The sequence below is a fragment of the Patiria miniata genome, unplaced genomic scaffold (assembly GCF_015706575.1).
Source record: "Patiria miniata isolate m_02_andy unplaced genomic scaffold, ASM1570657v1 HiC_scaffold_1, whole genome shotgun sequence".
NCBI classification, from domain to species: Eukaryota; Metazoa; Echinodermata; class Asteroidea; order Valvatida; family Asterinidae; genus Patiria; species Patiria miniata.
Window position 1 is genome coordinate 144,132 of NW_024037047.1, and position 14,834 is coordinate 158,965.

Below are 14,834 nucleotides of genomic sequence, written 5' to 3' on the forward strand. Positions count from 1 at the left end.
TTTTTGTGCAGTAAGGTCCCATAGCAAGGGCTGTCAGCGCCAGCCGACATGGCTCTCATTGTCGCGGTCTAAATGGTACCTTAACATAGATGGATTTTGACAAACTATAACTTGTTGGATGGCGGATGAATAGGCCAACAAGCTGACAAATCGGCAAGGCTTCAGAATTGAAACTTTTGGAGTGAGCCCAGACATAGGTACATGATGCCCCCAGTTTCGTTTTTGTGCAGTAAGTCCCCATAGCAAGGGCTGTCAGCGCCAGCCGACATGGCTCTTCATGTGTCGGTCTAAAGGTACCTTAACATGAATGGATTTTAACAAACTATAACTTGTTGGATGGCGGATTAATAGGCCAACAAGCTGACAAATCGGCAAGGCTTCAGACTTGAAACTTTTGAGTGAGCCCCAGACATAGGTACATGATGCCCCCAGTTTCGTTTTTGTGCAGTAAGTCCCCATAGCAAGGGCTGTCAGCGCCAGCCGACATGACTCATGTGTCGCGGTCTAAAGGTACCTTAACAGGATGGATTTTGACAAACTATTAACTTGTGGATGGCGGATGAATAGGCCAACAAGCTGACAAATCGGCAAGCTTCAGACTTGAAACTTTTTGGAGTGAGCCCAGACATAGGTACATGATGCCCCCAGTTTCGTTTTTGTGCAGTAAGTCCCATAGCAAGGGCTGTCAGCGCCAGCCGACATGGCTCTCATGTGTCGCGGTCTAAAGGTACCTTAACATGGATGGATTTTGACAAACTTATACCTTGTTGGATGGCGGATGAATAGGCCAACAAGCTGACAATCGGCAAGGCTTCAGACTTGGACTTTTGGAGTGAGCCCCAGACATAGGTACATGATGCCCCCAGTTTCGTTTTTGGCAGTAAGTCCCATAGCAAGGGCTGTCAGCGCCAGCCGACATGGCTCTCATGTGTCGCGGTCTAAAGGTACCTTAACATGGATGGATTTTGACAAACTATAACTTGTTGGATGGCGGATGAATAGGCCAACAAGCTGACAAATCGGCAAGGCTTCAGACTTGAAACTTTTGGAGTGAGCCCCAGACATAGGTACATGATGCCCCCAGTTTCGTTTTTGTGCAGTAAGTCCCATAGCAAGGGCTGTCAGCGCCAGCCGACATGGCTCTCATGTGTCGCGGTCTAAAGGTACCTTAACATGGATGGATTTTGACAAACTATAACTTGTTGGATGGCGGATGAATAGGCCAACAAGCTGACAAATCGGCAAGGCTTCAGACTTGAAATTTGGAGTGAGCCCCAGACATAGGTACATGATGCCCCCAGTTTCGTTTTTGTGCAGTAAGTCCCATAGCAAGGGCTGTCAGCGCCAGCCGACATGGCTCTCATGTGTTGCGGTCTAAAGGTACCTTAACATAGATGGATTTTGACAAACTATAACTTGTTGGATGGCGGATGAATAGGCCAACAAGCTGACAAATCGGCAAGGCTTCAGACTTGAAACTTTTGGAGTGAGCCCCAGACATAGGTACATGATGCCCCCAGTTCGTTTTTGTGCAGTAAGTCCCATAGCAAGGGCTGTCAGCGCCAGCCGACATGGCTCTCATGTGTCGCGGTCTAAAGGTACCTTAACATGGATGGATTTTGACAAACTATAACTTGTTGGATGCGGATGAATAGGCCAACAAGCTGACAAATCGGCAAGGCTTCAGACTTGAAACTTTGGAGTGAGCCCAGACATAGGTACATGATGCCCCCAGTTCGTTTTTGTGCAGTAAGTCCCATAGCAAGGGCTGTCAGCGCCAGCCGACATGGCTCTCATGTGTCGCGGTCTAAAGGTACCTTAACATGGATGGATTTTGACAAACTATAACTTGTTGGATGGCGGATGAATAGGCCAACAAGCTGACAAATCGGCAAGGCTTCAGACTTGAAACTTTTGGAGTGAGCCCCAGACATAGGTACATGATGCCCCCAGTTTCGTTTTTGTGCAGTAAGTCCCATAGCAAGGGCTGTCAGCGCCAGCCGACATGGCTCTCATGTGTCGCGGTCTAAAGGTACCTTAACATGGATGGATTTTGACAAACTATAACTTGTTGGATGGCGGATGAATAGGCCAACAAGCTGACAAATCGGCAAGGCTTCAGACTTGGAAACTTTGGAGTGAGCCCCAGACATAGGTACATGATGCCCCCAGTTTCGTTTTTGTGCAGTAAGTCCCATAGCAAGGGCTGTCAGCGCCAGCCGACATGGCTCTCATGTGTCGCGGTCTAAAGGTACCTTAACATGGATGGATTTTGACAAACTATAACTTAACTTTGGATGGGACGGATGAATAGGCCAACAAGCTGACAAATCGGCAAGGCTTCAGACTTGACACTTTTGGAGTGAGCCCAAGACATAGGTACATGATGCCCCCAGTTTCGTTTTTGTGCAGTAAGTCCCATAGCAAGGGCTGTCAGCGCCAGCCGACATGGCTCTCATGTGTTCGCGGTCTAAAGGTACCTTAACATGGATGGATTTTGACAAACTATAACTTGTTGGATGGCGGAAGAATAGGCCAACAAGCTGACAAATCGGCAAGGCTTCAGACTTGAAACTTTTGGAGTGAGCCCCAGACAAATGGTACATGATGCCCCCAGTTTCGTTTTTGTGCAGTAAGTCCAATAGCAAGGGCTGTCAGCGCCAGCCGACATGGCTCTCATGTGTCGCGGTCTAAAGGTACCTTAACATAGATGGATTTTGACAAACTATAACTTGTTGGATGGCGGATGAATAGGCCAAAAGCTGACAAATCGGCAAGGCTTCAGACTTGAAAATTTGGAGTGAGCCCCAGACATAGGTACATGATGCCCCCAGTTTCGTTTTTGTGCAGTAAGTCCCATAGCAAGGGCTGTCAGCGCCAGCCGACATGGCTCTCATGTGTCGCGGTCTAAAGGTACCTTAACATGGATGGATTTTGACAAACTATAACTTGTTGGATGGCGGATGAATAGGCCAACAAGCTGACAAATCGGCAAGGCTTCAGACTTGAAACTTTTGGAGTGAGCCCCAGACATAGGTACATGATGCCCCCAGTTTCGTTTTTGTGCAGTAAGTCCCATAGCAAGGGCTGTCAGCGCCAGCGACATGGCTCTCATGTGTCGCGGTCTAAAGGTACCTTAACATAGGATGGATTTTGACAAACTATAACTTGTTGGATGGCGGATGAATAGGCCAACAAGCTGACAAATCGGCAAGGCTTCAGACTTGAAACTTTGGAGTGAGCCCCAGACATAGGTACATGATGCCCCCAGTTTCGTTTTTTGTGCAGTAAGTCCCATAGCAAGGGCTGTCAGCGCCAGCCGACATGGCTCTCATGTGTCGCGGTCTAAAGGTACCTTAACATAGATGGATTTTGACAAACTATAACTTGTTGGATGGCGGATGAATAGGCCAACAAGCTGACAAATCGGCAAGGCTTCAGACTTGAAACTTTTGGAGTGAGCCCCAGACATAGGTACATGATGCCCCCAGTTTCGTTTTGTGCAGTAAGTCCCATAGCAAGGGCTGTCAGCGCCAGCCGACATGGCTCTCATTGTCGCGGTCTAAAGGTACCTTAACATGGATGGATTTTGACAAACTATAACTTGTTGGATGGCGGATGAATAGGCCAACAAGCTGACAAATCGGCAAGGCTTCAGACTTGAAACTTTTGGAGTGAGCCCCAGACATAGGTACATGATGCCCCCAGTTTCGTTTTTGTGCAGTAAGTCCCATAGCAAGGGCTGTCAGCGCCAGCCGACATGGCTCTCATGTGTCGCGGTCTAAAGGTACCTTAACATGGATGGATTTTGACAAACTATACTTGTTGGATGGCGGATGAATAGGCCAACAAGCTGACAAATCGGCAAGGCTTCAGACTTGAAACTTTTGGAGTGAGCCCCAGACATAGGTACATGATGCCCCAGTTTCGTTTTTGTGCAGTAAGTCCCATAGCAAGGGCTGTCAGCGCCAGCCGACATGGCTCTCATGTGTCGCGGTCTAAAGGTACCTTAACATAGATGGATTTTGACAAACTATAACTTGTTGGATGGCGGATGAATAGGCCAACAAGCTGACAAATCGGCAAGGCTTCAGACTTGAAACTGTTGGAGTGAGCCCCAGACAATGGTACATGATGCCCCCAGTTTCGTTTTTGTGCAGTAAGTCGAATAGCAAGGGCTGTCAGCGCCAGCCGACATGGCTCTCATGTGTTGCGGTCTAAAGGTACCTTAACATAGATGGATTTTGACAAACTATAACTTGTTGGATGGCGGATGAATAGGCCAAACAAGCTGACAAATCGGCAAGGCTTCAGACTTGAATCTTTTGGAGTGAGCCCCAGACATAGGTACATGATGCCCCCAGTTTCGTTTTTGTGCAGTAAGTCCCATAGCAAGGGCTGTCAGCGCCAGCCGACATGGCTCTCATGTGTCGCGGTCTAAAGGTACCTTACATGAATGGATTTTGACAAACTATAACTTGTTGGATGGCGGATGAATAGGCCAACAAGCTGACAAATCGGCAAGGCTTCAGACTTGAAACTTTTGGAGTGAGCCCAGACATAGGTACATGATGCCCCCAGTTTCGTTTTTGTGCAGTAAGTCCCATAGCAAGGGCTGTCAGCGCCAGCCGACATGGCTCTCATTTGTCGCGGTCTAAAGGTACCTTAACATGGATGGATTTTGACAAACTATAACTTGTGGATGGCGGATGAATAGGCCAACAAGCTGACAAATCGGCAAGGCTTCAGACTTGAAACTTTTGGAGTGAGCCCCAGACATAGTACATGATGCCCAGTTTCGTTTTTGTGCAGTAAGTCCCATAGCAAGGGCTGTCAGCGCCAGCCGACATGGCTCTCATGTGTCGCGGTCTAAAGGTACCTTAACATGGATGGATTTTGACAAACTATAACTTGTTGGATGGCGGATGAATAGGCCAACAAGCTGACAAATCGGCAAGGCTTCAGACTTGAAACTTTTGGAGTGAGCCCCAGACATAGGTACATGATGCCCCAGTTTCGTTTTTGTGCAGTAAGTCCATAGCAAGGGCTGTCAGCGCCAGCCGACATGGCTCTCATGTGTCGCGGTCTAAAGGTACCTTAACATGGATGGATTTTGACAAACTATAACTTGTTGGATGGCGATGAATAGGCCAACAAGCTGACAAATCGGCAAGGCTTCAGACTTGAAACTTTTGGAGTGAGCCCCAGACATAGGTACATGATGCCCCAGTTTCGTTTTTGTGCAGTAAGTCCCATAGCAAGGGCTGTCAGCGCCAGCCGACATGGCTCTCATGTGTCGCGGTCTAAAGGTACCTTAACATGGATGGATTTTGACAAACTATAACTTGTGGATGGCGGATGAATAGGCCAACAAGCTGACAAATCGGCAAGGCTTCAGACTTGAAACTTTTGGAGTGAGCCCCAGACTTAGGTACATGATGCCCCTAGTTTCGTTTTTGTGCAGTAAGTCCCATAGCAAGGGCTGTCAGCGACAGCCGACATGGCTCTCATGTGTCGCGGTCTAAAGGTACCTTAACATGGATGGATTTTGACAAACTATAACTTGTTGGATGGCGGAATAATAGGCCAACAAGCTGACAAATCGGCAAGGCTTCAGACTTGAAACTTTTGGAGTGAGCCCCAGACAATGGTACATGATGCCCCCAGTTTCGTTTTTGTGCAGTAAGTCGAATAGCAAGGGCTGTCAGCGCCAGCCGACATGGCTCTCATTGTTGCGGTCTAAAGGTACCTTAACATAGATGGATTTTGACAAACTATAACTTGTTGGATGGCGGATGAATAGGCCAAAAGCTGACAAATCGGCAAGGCTTCAGACTTGAAACTTTTGGAGTGAGCCCAGACATAGGTACATGATGCCCCCAGTTTCGTTTTTGTGCAGTAAGTCCCATAGCAAGGGCTGTCAGCGCCAGCCGACATGGCTCTCATGTGTCGCGGTCTAAAGGTACCTTAACATGAATGGATTTTGACAAACTATAACTTGTTGGATGGCGGATTAATGGGCAACAAGCTGACAAATCGGCAAGGCTTCAGACTTGAAACTTTTGGAGTGAGCCCCAGACATATGTACATGATGCCCCAGTTTCGTTTTGTGCAGTAAGTCCCATAGCAAGGGCTGTCAGCGCCAGACGACATGGCTCTCATGTGTCGCGGTCTAAAGGTACCTTAACATGGATGGATTTTGACAAACTATTACTTGTTGGATGGCGGATGAATAGGCCAACTAGCTGACAAATCGGCAAGGCTTCAGACTTGAAACTTTTGGAGTGAGCCCCAGACATAGGTACATGATGCCCCTAGTTTCGTTTTTGTGCAGTAAGTCCCATAGCAAGGGCTGTCAGCGCAGCCGACATGGCTCTCATGTGTCGCGGTCTAAAGGTACCTTAACATGGATGGATTTTGACAAACTATAACTTGTTGGATGGCGGAAGAATAGGCCAACAAGCTGACAAATCGGCAAGGCTTCAGACTTGAAACTTTTGGAGTGAGCCCCAGACAATGGTACATGATGCCCCAGTTTCGTTTTTGTGCAGTAAGTCGAATAGCAAGGGCTGTCAGCGCCAGCCGACATGGCTCTCATTTGTTGCGGTCTAAAGGTACCTTAACATAGATGGATTTTGACAAACTATAACTTGTTAGATGGCGGATAAATAGGCCAAAAGCTGACAAATCGGCAAGGCTTCAGACTTGAATCTTTTGGAGTGAGCCCCAGACATAGGTACATGATGCCCCAGTTTCGTTTTTGTGCAGTAAGTCCCATAGCAAGGGGCTGTCAGCGCCAGCCGACATGGCTCTCATGTGTCGCGGTCTAAAGGTACCTTAACATGAATGGATTTTAACAAACTATAACTTGTTGGATGGCGGATTAATGGGCCAACAAGCTGACAAATCGGCAAGGCTTCAGACTTGAAACTTTTGAAGTGAGCCCCAGACATAGGTACATGATGCCCACAGTTTCGTTTTTGTGCAGTAAGTCCCATAGCAAGGGCTGTCAGCGCCAGCCGACATGGCTCTCATTTGTCGCGGTCTAAAGGTACCTTAACATGGATGGATTTTGACAAACTATAACTTGTTGGATGGCGGATGAATAGGCCAACAAGCTGACAAATCGGCAAGGCTTCAGACTTGAAACTTTTGGAGTGAGCCCCAGACATATGTACATGATGCCCCTAGTTTCGTTTTTGTGCAGTAAGTCCCATAGCAAGGGCTGTCAGCGCCAGCCGACATGGCTCTCATGTGTCGCGGTCTAAAGGTACCTTAACATGGATGGATTTTGACAAACTATAACTTGTTGGATGGCGGATGAATAGGCCAACAAGCTGACAAATCGGCAAGGCTTCAGACTTGAAACTTTGGAGTGAGCCCCAGACATAGGTACATGATGCCCCCAGTTTCGTTTTTGTGCAGTAAGTCCCATAGCAAGGGCTGTCAGCGCCAGCCGACATGGCTCTCATGTGTCGCGGTCTAAAGGTACCTTAACATGGATGGATTTTGACAAACTATAACTTGTTGGATGGCAGATGAATAGGCCAACAAGCTGACAAATCGGCAAGGCTTCAGACTTGAAACTTTTGGAGTGAGCCCCAGACATAGGTACATGATGCCCCCAGTTTCGTTTTTGTGCAGTAAGTTCCATAGCAAGGGCTGTCAGCGCCAGCCGACATGGCTCTCATGTGTCGCGGTCTAAAGGTACCTTAACATGGATGGATTTTGACAAACTATAACTTGTTGGATGGCGGATGAATAGGCCAACAAGCTGACAAATCGGCAAGGCTTCAGACTTGAAACTTTTGGAGTGAGCCCCAGACATAGGTACATGATGCCCCTAGTTTCGTTTTTGTGCAGTAAGTCCCACAGCAAGGGCTGTCAGCGACAGCCGACATGGCTCTCATGTGTCGCGGTCTAAAGGTACCTTAACATGGATGGATTTTGACAAACTATAACTTGTTGGATGGCGGAAGAATAGGCCAACAAGCTGACAAATCGGCAAGGCTTCAGACTTGAAACTTTGGAGTGAGCCCCAGACAATGGTACATGATGCCCCCAGTTTCGTTTTTGTGCAGTAAGTCGAATAGCAAGGGCTGTCAGCGCCAGCCGACATGGCTCTCATGTGTCGCGGTCTAAAGGTACCTTAACAAGGATGGATTTTGACAAACTATAACTTGTTGGATGGCGGATGAATAGGCCAACAAGCTGACAAATCGGCAAGGCTTCACACTTGAAACTTTTGGAGTGAGCCCCAGACATAGGTACATGATGCCCCCAGTTTCGTTTTTGTGCAGTAAGTCCCATAGCAAGGGCTGTCAGCGCCAGCCGACATGGCTCTCATGTGTCGCGGTCTAAAGGTACCTTAACATGAATGGATTTTGACAAACTATAACTTGTTGGATGGCGGATTAATGGGCCAACAAGCTGACAAATCGGCAAGGCTTCAGACTTGAAACTTTTGAAGTGAGCCCCACACATAGGTACATGATGCCCACAGTTTCGTTTTTGTGCAGTAAGTCCCATAGCAAGGGCTGTCAGCGCCAGCCGACATGGATCTCATTTGTCGCGGTCTAAAGGTACCTGAACATGGATGGATTTTGACAAACTATAACTTGTTGGATGGCGGATGAATAGGCCAACAAGCTGACAAATCGGCAAGGCTTCAGACTTGAGACTTATGGAGTGAGCCCCAGACATAGGTACATGATGCCCCTAGTTTCGTTTTTGTGCAGTAAGTCCCATAGCAAGGGCTGTCAGCGCCAGCCGACATGGCTCTCATGTGTCGCGGTCTAAAGGTACCTTAACATGGATGGATTTTGACAAACTATAACTTGTTGGATGGCAGATGAATAGGCCAACAAGCTGACAAATCGGCAAGGCTTCAGACTTGAAACTTTTGGAGTGAGCCCCAGACATAGGTACATGATGCCCCCAGTTTCGTTTTTGTGCAGTAAGTCCCATAGCAAGGGCTGTCAGCGCCAGCCGACATGGCTCTCATGTGTCGCGGTCTAAAGGTACCTTAACATGGATGGATTTTGACAAACTATAACTTGTTGGATGGCAGATGAATAGGCCAACAAGCTGACAAATCGGCAAGGCTTCAGACTTGAGACTTTTGGAGTGAGCCCCAGACATAGGTACATGATGCCCCCAGTTTCGTTTTTGTGCAGTAAGTCCCATAGCAAGGGCTGTCAGCGCCAGCCAACATGGCTCTCATGTGTCGCGGTCTAAAGGTACCTTAACATGGATGGATTTTGACAAACTATAACTTGTTGGATAGCGGATGAATATGCCAACAAGCTGACAAATCGGCAAGGCTTCTTACCTGAAACTTTTGGAGTGAGCCCCAGACATATGTACATGAGGTCCCCAGTTTCGTTTTTGTGCAGTAAGTCACTTAGCAAGGGCTGTCAGCGCCAGCCGACATGGCTCTCATGTGTCGCGGTCTAAAGGTACCTTAACATGGATTATTTTGACAAACTATAACTTGTTGGATGGCGGATGAATAGGCCAACAAGCTGACAAATCGGCAAGGCTTCAGACTTTAAACTTTTGGAGTGAGCTCCAGACATAGGTACATGATGCCCGCAGTTTCGTTTTTGTGCAGTAAGTCCAATAGCAAGGGCTGTCAGCGCCAGCCGACATGGCTCTCATGTGTCGCGGTCTAAAGGTACCTTAACATGGATGGATTTTGACATACTATAACTTGTTGGATGGCGGATGAATAGGCCAACAAGCTGACAAATCGGCAAGGCTTCACACTTGAAACTTTTGGAGTGAGCCCCAGACATAGGTACATGATGCCCCCAGTTTCGTTTTTGTGCAGTAAGTCCCTTAGCAAGCGCTGTCAGCGCCAGCCGAAATGGCTCTCATGTGTCGCGGTCTAAAGGTACCTTAACATGGATGGATTTTGACAAACTATATCTTGTTGGATGGCGGATGAATAGGCCAACAAGCTGACAAATCGGCAAGGCTTCAGATTTGAAACTTTTGGATTGAGCACCAGACATAGGTACATGATGCCCCCAGTTTCGTTTTTGTGCAGTAAGTCCCATAGCAAGGGCTGTCAGCGCCAGCCGACATGGCTCTCATTTGTCGCGGTCTAAAGGTACCTTAACATGGATGAATTTTGACAAACTATAACTTGTTGGATGGCGGATGAATAGGCCAACAAGCTGACAAATCGGCAAGGCTTCAGACTTGAAACTTTTGGAGTGAGCCCCAGACATAGGTACATGATGCCCCCAGTTTCGTTTTTGTGCTGTAAGTCCCATAGCAAGGGCTGTCAGCGCCAGCCGACATGGCTCTCATATGTCGCGGTCTAAAGGTACCTTAACATGGATAGATTTTGACAAACTGTAACTTGTTGGATGGCGGATGAATAGGCCAACAAGCTGACAAATCGGCAAGGCTTCAGACTTGAAACTTTTGGAGTGAGCCCCAGACATAGGTACATGATGACCCCAGTTTCGTTTTTGTGCAGTAAGTCCCAAGCAATGGCTGTCAGCGCCAGCCGAAATGGCTCTCATGTGTCGCGGTCTAAATTTACCTTTACATGGATGGATTTTGACAAACTATGGCTTGTTGGATGGCGGATGAATAGGCCAACAAGTTGACAAATCGGCAATGCTTCAGACTTGAAACTTTTGGAGTCAGCCCCAGACATAGGTACATGATGCCCCCAGATTCGTTTTTGTGCAGTAAGGCGAGCCCTCAAATTAGAATCCCTCCCCAGACCGTTCGGGGTCGAGCCCGCCCAGTATGTTGAAGGGATTGGGACCTTGCATGGAACCGATCGGCCTGGATTAACTTCACCAGGCTTCTGCACCATGGCTCTGGCTCATCACAAAGGAACCAATTATCGACGCGCTAATCCTCCAGTAGCCAACAATGACTGTGCGCTTCAAAGAAGACTTCAATTGATGTTGCCTATTGTGAAACCCTGAGTCACCAGTTTGGACTGATTGGGGCGTCACGCTTCAGTAACCGGTGGCTTCTGGCCTCGTACCGATTGGGGTGAAAGAAATTAGCATACCGGACCCGGTACCCGAACGGTCTGTTATCTGATGGCTCGCCTAAGTCCCATAGCAAGGGCTGTCAGCGCCAGCCGACATGTCTCTCATGTGTCGCGGTCTAAAGGTACCTTAACATGGATGGATTTTGACAAACTATAACTTGTTGGATGGCGGATGAATAGGCCAACAAGCAGACAAATCGGCAAGGCTTCAGACTTGAAACTTTTGGAGTGAGCCCCAGACATAGGTACATGATGCCCCCAGTTTCGTTTTTGTGCAGTAAGTCCCATAGCAAGGGCTGTCAGCGCCAGCCGACATGTCTCTCATGTGTCGCGGTCTAAAGGTACCTTAACATGGATGGATTTTGACAAACTATAACTTGTTGGATGGCGGATAAATAGGCCAACAAGCTGACAAATCGGCAAGGCTTCAGACTTGAAATTTTTGGAGTGAGCCCCAGACATAGGTACATGATGCCCCCAGTTTCGTTTTTGTGCAGTAAGTCCCATAGCAAGGGCTGTCAGCGCCAGCCGACATGGCTCTCATGTGTCGCGGTCTAAAGGTACCTTATTATGAGTGGATTTTGACAAACTATGGCTTGTTGGATAGGAAATGAATTGGTCGACAAGCTGAAAAATCGGTAAGGCTTCAGACTTGAAACTTTTGGAGTGAGCCTCAGAGGTAGGTACATGATGCACCCAGTTTCGTTTTTGTGCAGGAAGTCCCTTGGCAAGGGCTGTCAGCGCCAGCCGACATGGCTCTCATGAGTCGCGGTCTAAAGGGACCTGAACATGAATGGATTTTGACAAACTATAGCTTGTTCGATAGCGGATGAATAGGCCAACAAGCTTACAAATCGGCAAGGTTTTTGGCTTTAAAAGTTTGGAGTGAGCTCCAGACGTAAGTACATGATGCCCCCAGTTGTTTTTGGTGTGCCGTAAGTCCCATAACAAAGGGTGGCTCTCATGTGTCGCGGTCTAAAGGTACCTTAACATGAATGGATTTTGACAAACTATAGCTTGTTGGACAGCGGATGAATAGGCCAACAAGCTGGCAAATCGGCAAGGCTTCAGACTTGAAACTTTTGGAGTGAGCCCGAGACGTAGGTACATGATGCCCCCAGTTTCGTTTTTGTGCAGTAAGTCCCATGGAAAGGGCTGTCAGCGCCATCCAACATTGCTCTCATGTGTCGCGGTCTAAAGGTACCTTATTATACATTGATTTTGACAAACTATAGATTGTTGGATAGCGGATGAATAGGCCAACAAGCTGACAAATCGGCACGTCTTTAGACTTGAAACTTTTGGAGTGAGCCCCAGACGTAGGCACATGATGCCCCCAGTTTCGATTTTGTGCAGTAAGTCCCATAGCAAGGGATGTCAGCGCCAGCCGACATGGCTCTCATGTGTCGCGGTCTAAAGGTACCTTAACAATAAATAGATTTTGACAAACTATAGCTTGTTGGATAGCGGATGAATAGGCCAACATGCTCACAAATCGGCAAGGCTTTAGACTTAAAACTTTTGGAGTGAGCCTCAGACGTGGGTACATGATGCACCCAGTTTCGTTTTTGTGCAGGAAGTCCCTTAGCAAGGGCTGTCAGCGCCAGCCGACATGGCTCTCATGAGTCGCGGTCTAAAGGGACCTGAACATGAATGGATTTTGACAAACTATAGCTTGTTCGATAGCGGTCGAATAGGCCAACAAGCTTACAAATCGGCAAGGCTTCTGGCTTTAAAAGTTTGGAGTGAGCTTCAGACGTAAGTACATGATGCCCCCAGTTGTTTTTGGTGTGCAGTAAGTCCCATAGCAAGGGCTGTCAGCGCCAGCCGACATGGCTCTCATCTGTTGCGGTCTAGAGGTACCTTATCATGAATGGATTTTGACAAACTATAGCTTGTTGGATAGCGGATGAACAGGCCAACAAGCTGACAAATCGGCAAGGCTTCAAACGTAAATCTGTTGGAGTGAGCCCCAGACGTAGGTACATGATGCCCCCAGTTTCGTTTTTGTGCAGTAAGTCCAATAGCAAGGGCTGTCAGCGCCAGCCGACATGGCTCTCATCTGTTGCAGTCTAGAGGTACCTTATCATAAATGGATTTTGACAAACTATAGCTTGTTGGATAGCGGATGAACAGGCCAACAAGCTGACAAATCGGCAAGGCTTCAAACTTGAAACTTTTGAATTGAGCTCCAGGCATAAGTACATGATGCCCCTAGTTTCGTTTTTGTGCAGTAAGTCCAATAGCAAGGGCTGTCAGCGCCAGCCGACATGGCTCTCATGTGTTGCGGTCTAGAGGTACCTTATCATGAATGGATTTTGACAAACTATAGCTTGTTGGATAGCGGATGAACAGGCCAACAAGCTGACAAATCGGCAAGGCTTCAAACTTAAATCTGTTGGAGTGAGCCCCAGACGTAGGTACAAGATGCCCCCAGTTTCGTTTTTGTGCAGTAAGTCCAATAGCAAGGGATGTCAGCGCAAGCCGACATTTCTCTCATGTGTCGCGGTCTTAAGGTACCTTACCATAGATGAATTTTGACAAACTATAGATTGTTGGATAGCGGATGAATAGGCCAACAAGCTGACAAATCGGCAAGGCTTCAGACTTGAAACTTTTGGATTGAGCCCCAGACGTAGGTACATGATGCCCCCAGTTTCGTTTTTGTGCACTAAGTCAAATAACAAGGGTTGTCAGCGCAAGCCGACATGGCTCTCATGTGTCGCATTCTTAAGGTACCTTACCATAGATGAATTTCGACAAACTATAGCTTGTTGGATAGCGGATGAATAGGCCAACAAACTGACAAATCGGCAAGGCTTCAGACTTGAAACTGTTGGAGTGAGCCCCAGACGTAGGTACATGATGCCCCCAGTTTCGTTTTTGTGCACTAAGTCCAATTACAAGGGCTGACAGCGCCAGCCGTCATGGCTCTCATATGTGGCGGCTTTAAGGTACCTTAACATAGATGAATTTCGACAAACTATAGCTTGTTGGATAGCGGATGAATAGGCCAACAAGCTGTCAAATCGGCAAGGCTTCAGACTTGAAACTGTTGGAGTGAGCCAGGACGTATGTACATGATGCCCCGGTTTCGTTTTTGTGCTGTAAGTCCAAAAGCAAGGGCTTTCAGCGCCAGCCGACATGGCTCTCATATTTAGTGGTCTAAAGGTACCTTAACATGACTGGATTTTGACAAACTGTAGCTTGATGAATAGCAAGTCAATCAGCCAACAAGCTTACAAATCGGCAAGGCTTCAAACTTGAAACTTTTGAAGTGAGCCCCAGACGTAGGTACATGATGCCCCCAGTTTCGTTTTTGTGCAGTAAGTCCAATAGCAAGGGATGTCAGCGCAAGCCGACATGGCTCTCATGTGTCGCGGTCTTAAGGTACCTTTACATAGATGAATTTTGACAAACTATAGATTGTTGGATAGCGGATGAATAGGACAACAAGCTGACAAATCGGCAAGGCTTCAAACTTGAAACTGTTGGAGTGAGCCCCTGACGTATGTACATGATGCCCCCGTTTCGTTTTTGTGCAGTAAGTCCCATAGCAATGGCTTTCAGCGCCAGCCGACATGGCTCTCATGTGTCGTGTTCCAAAGGTATCTTAACATGGATGGATTTTGACAAACTATAGTTTGTTGGATAGCGAATGAATAGGCCAAAAAGCTGACAAATCGGCAAGGCTTCAGACTTGATACTTGTGTGGAGTGAGCCCCAGACTTAGGTACATGATGCCCCTAGTTTCGTTTTTGTGCAGTAAGTCCCATAGCAAGGGCTGTCAGAGCCAGCCGACATGGCTCTC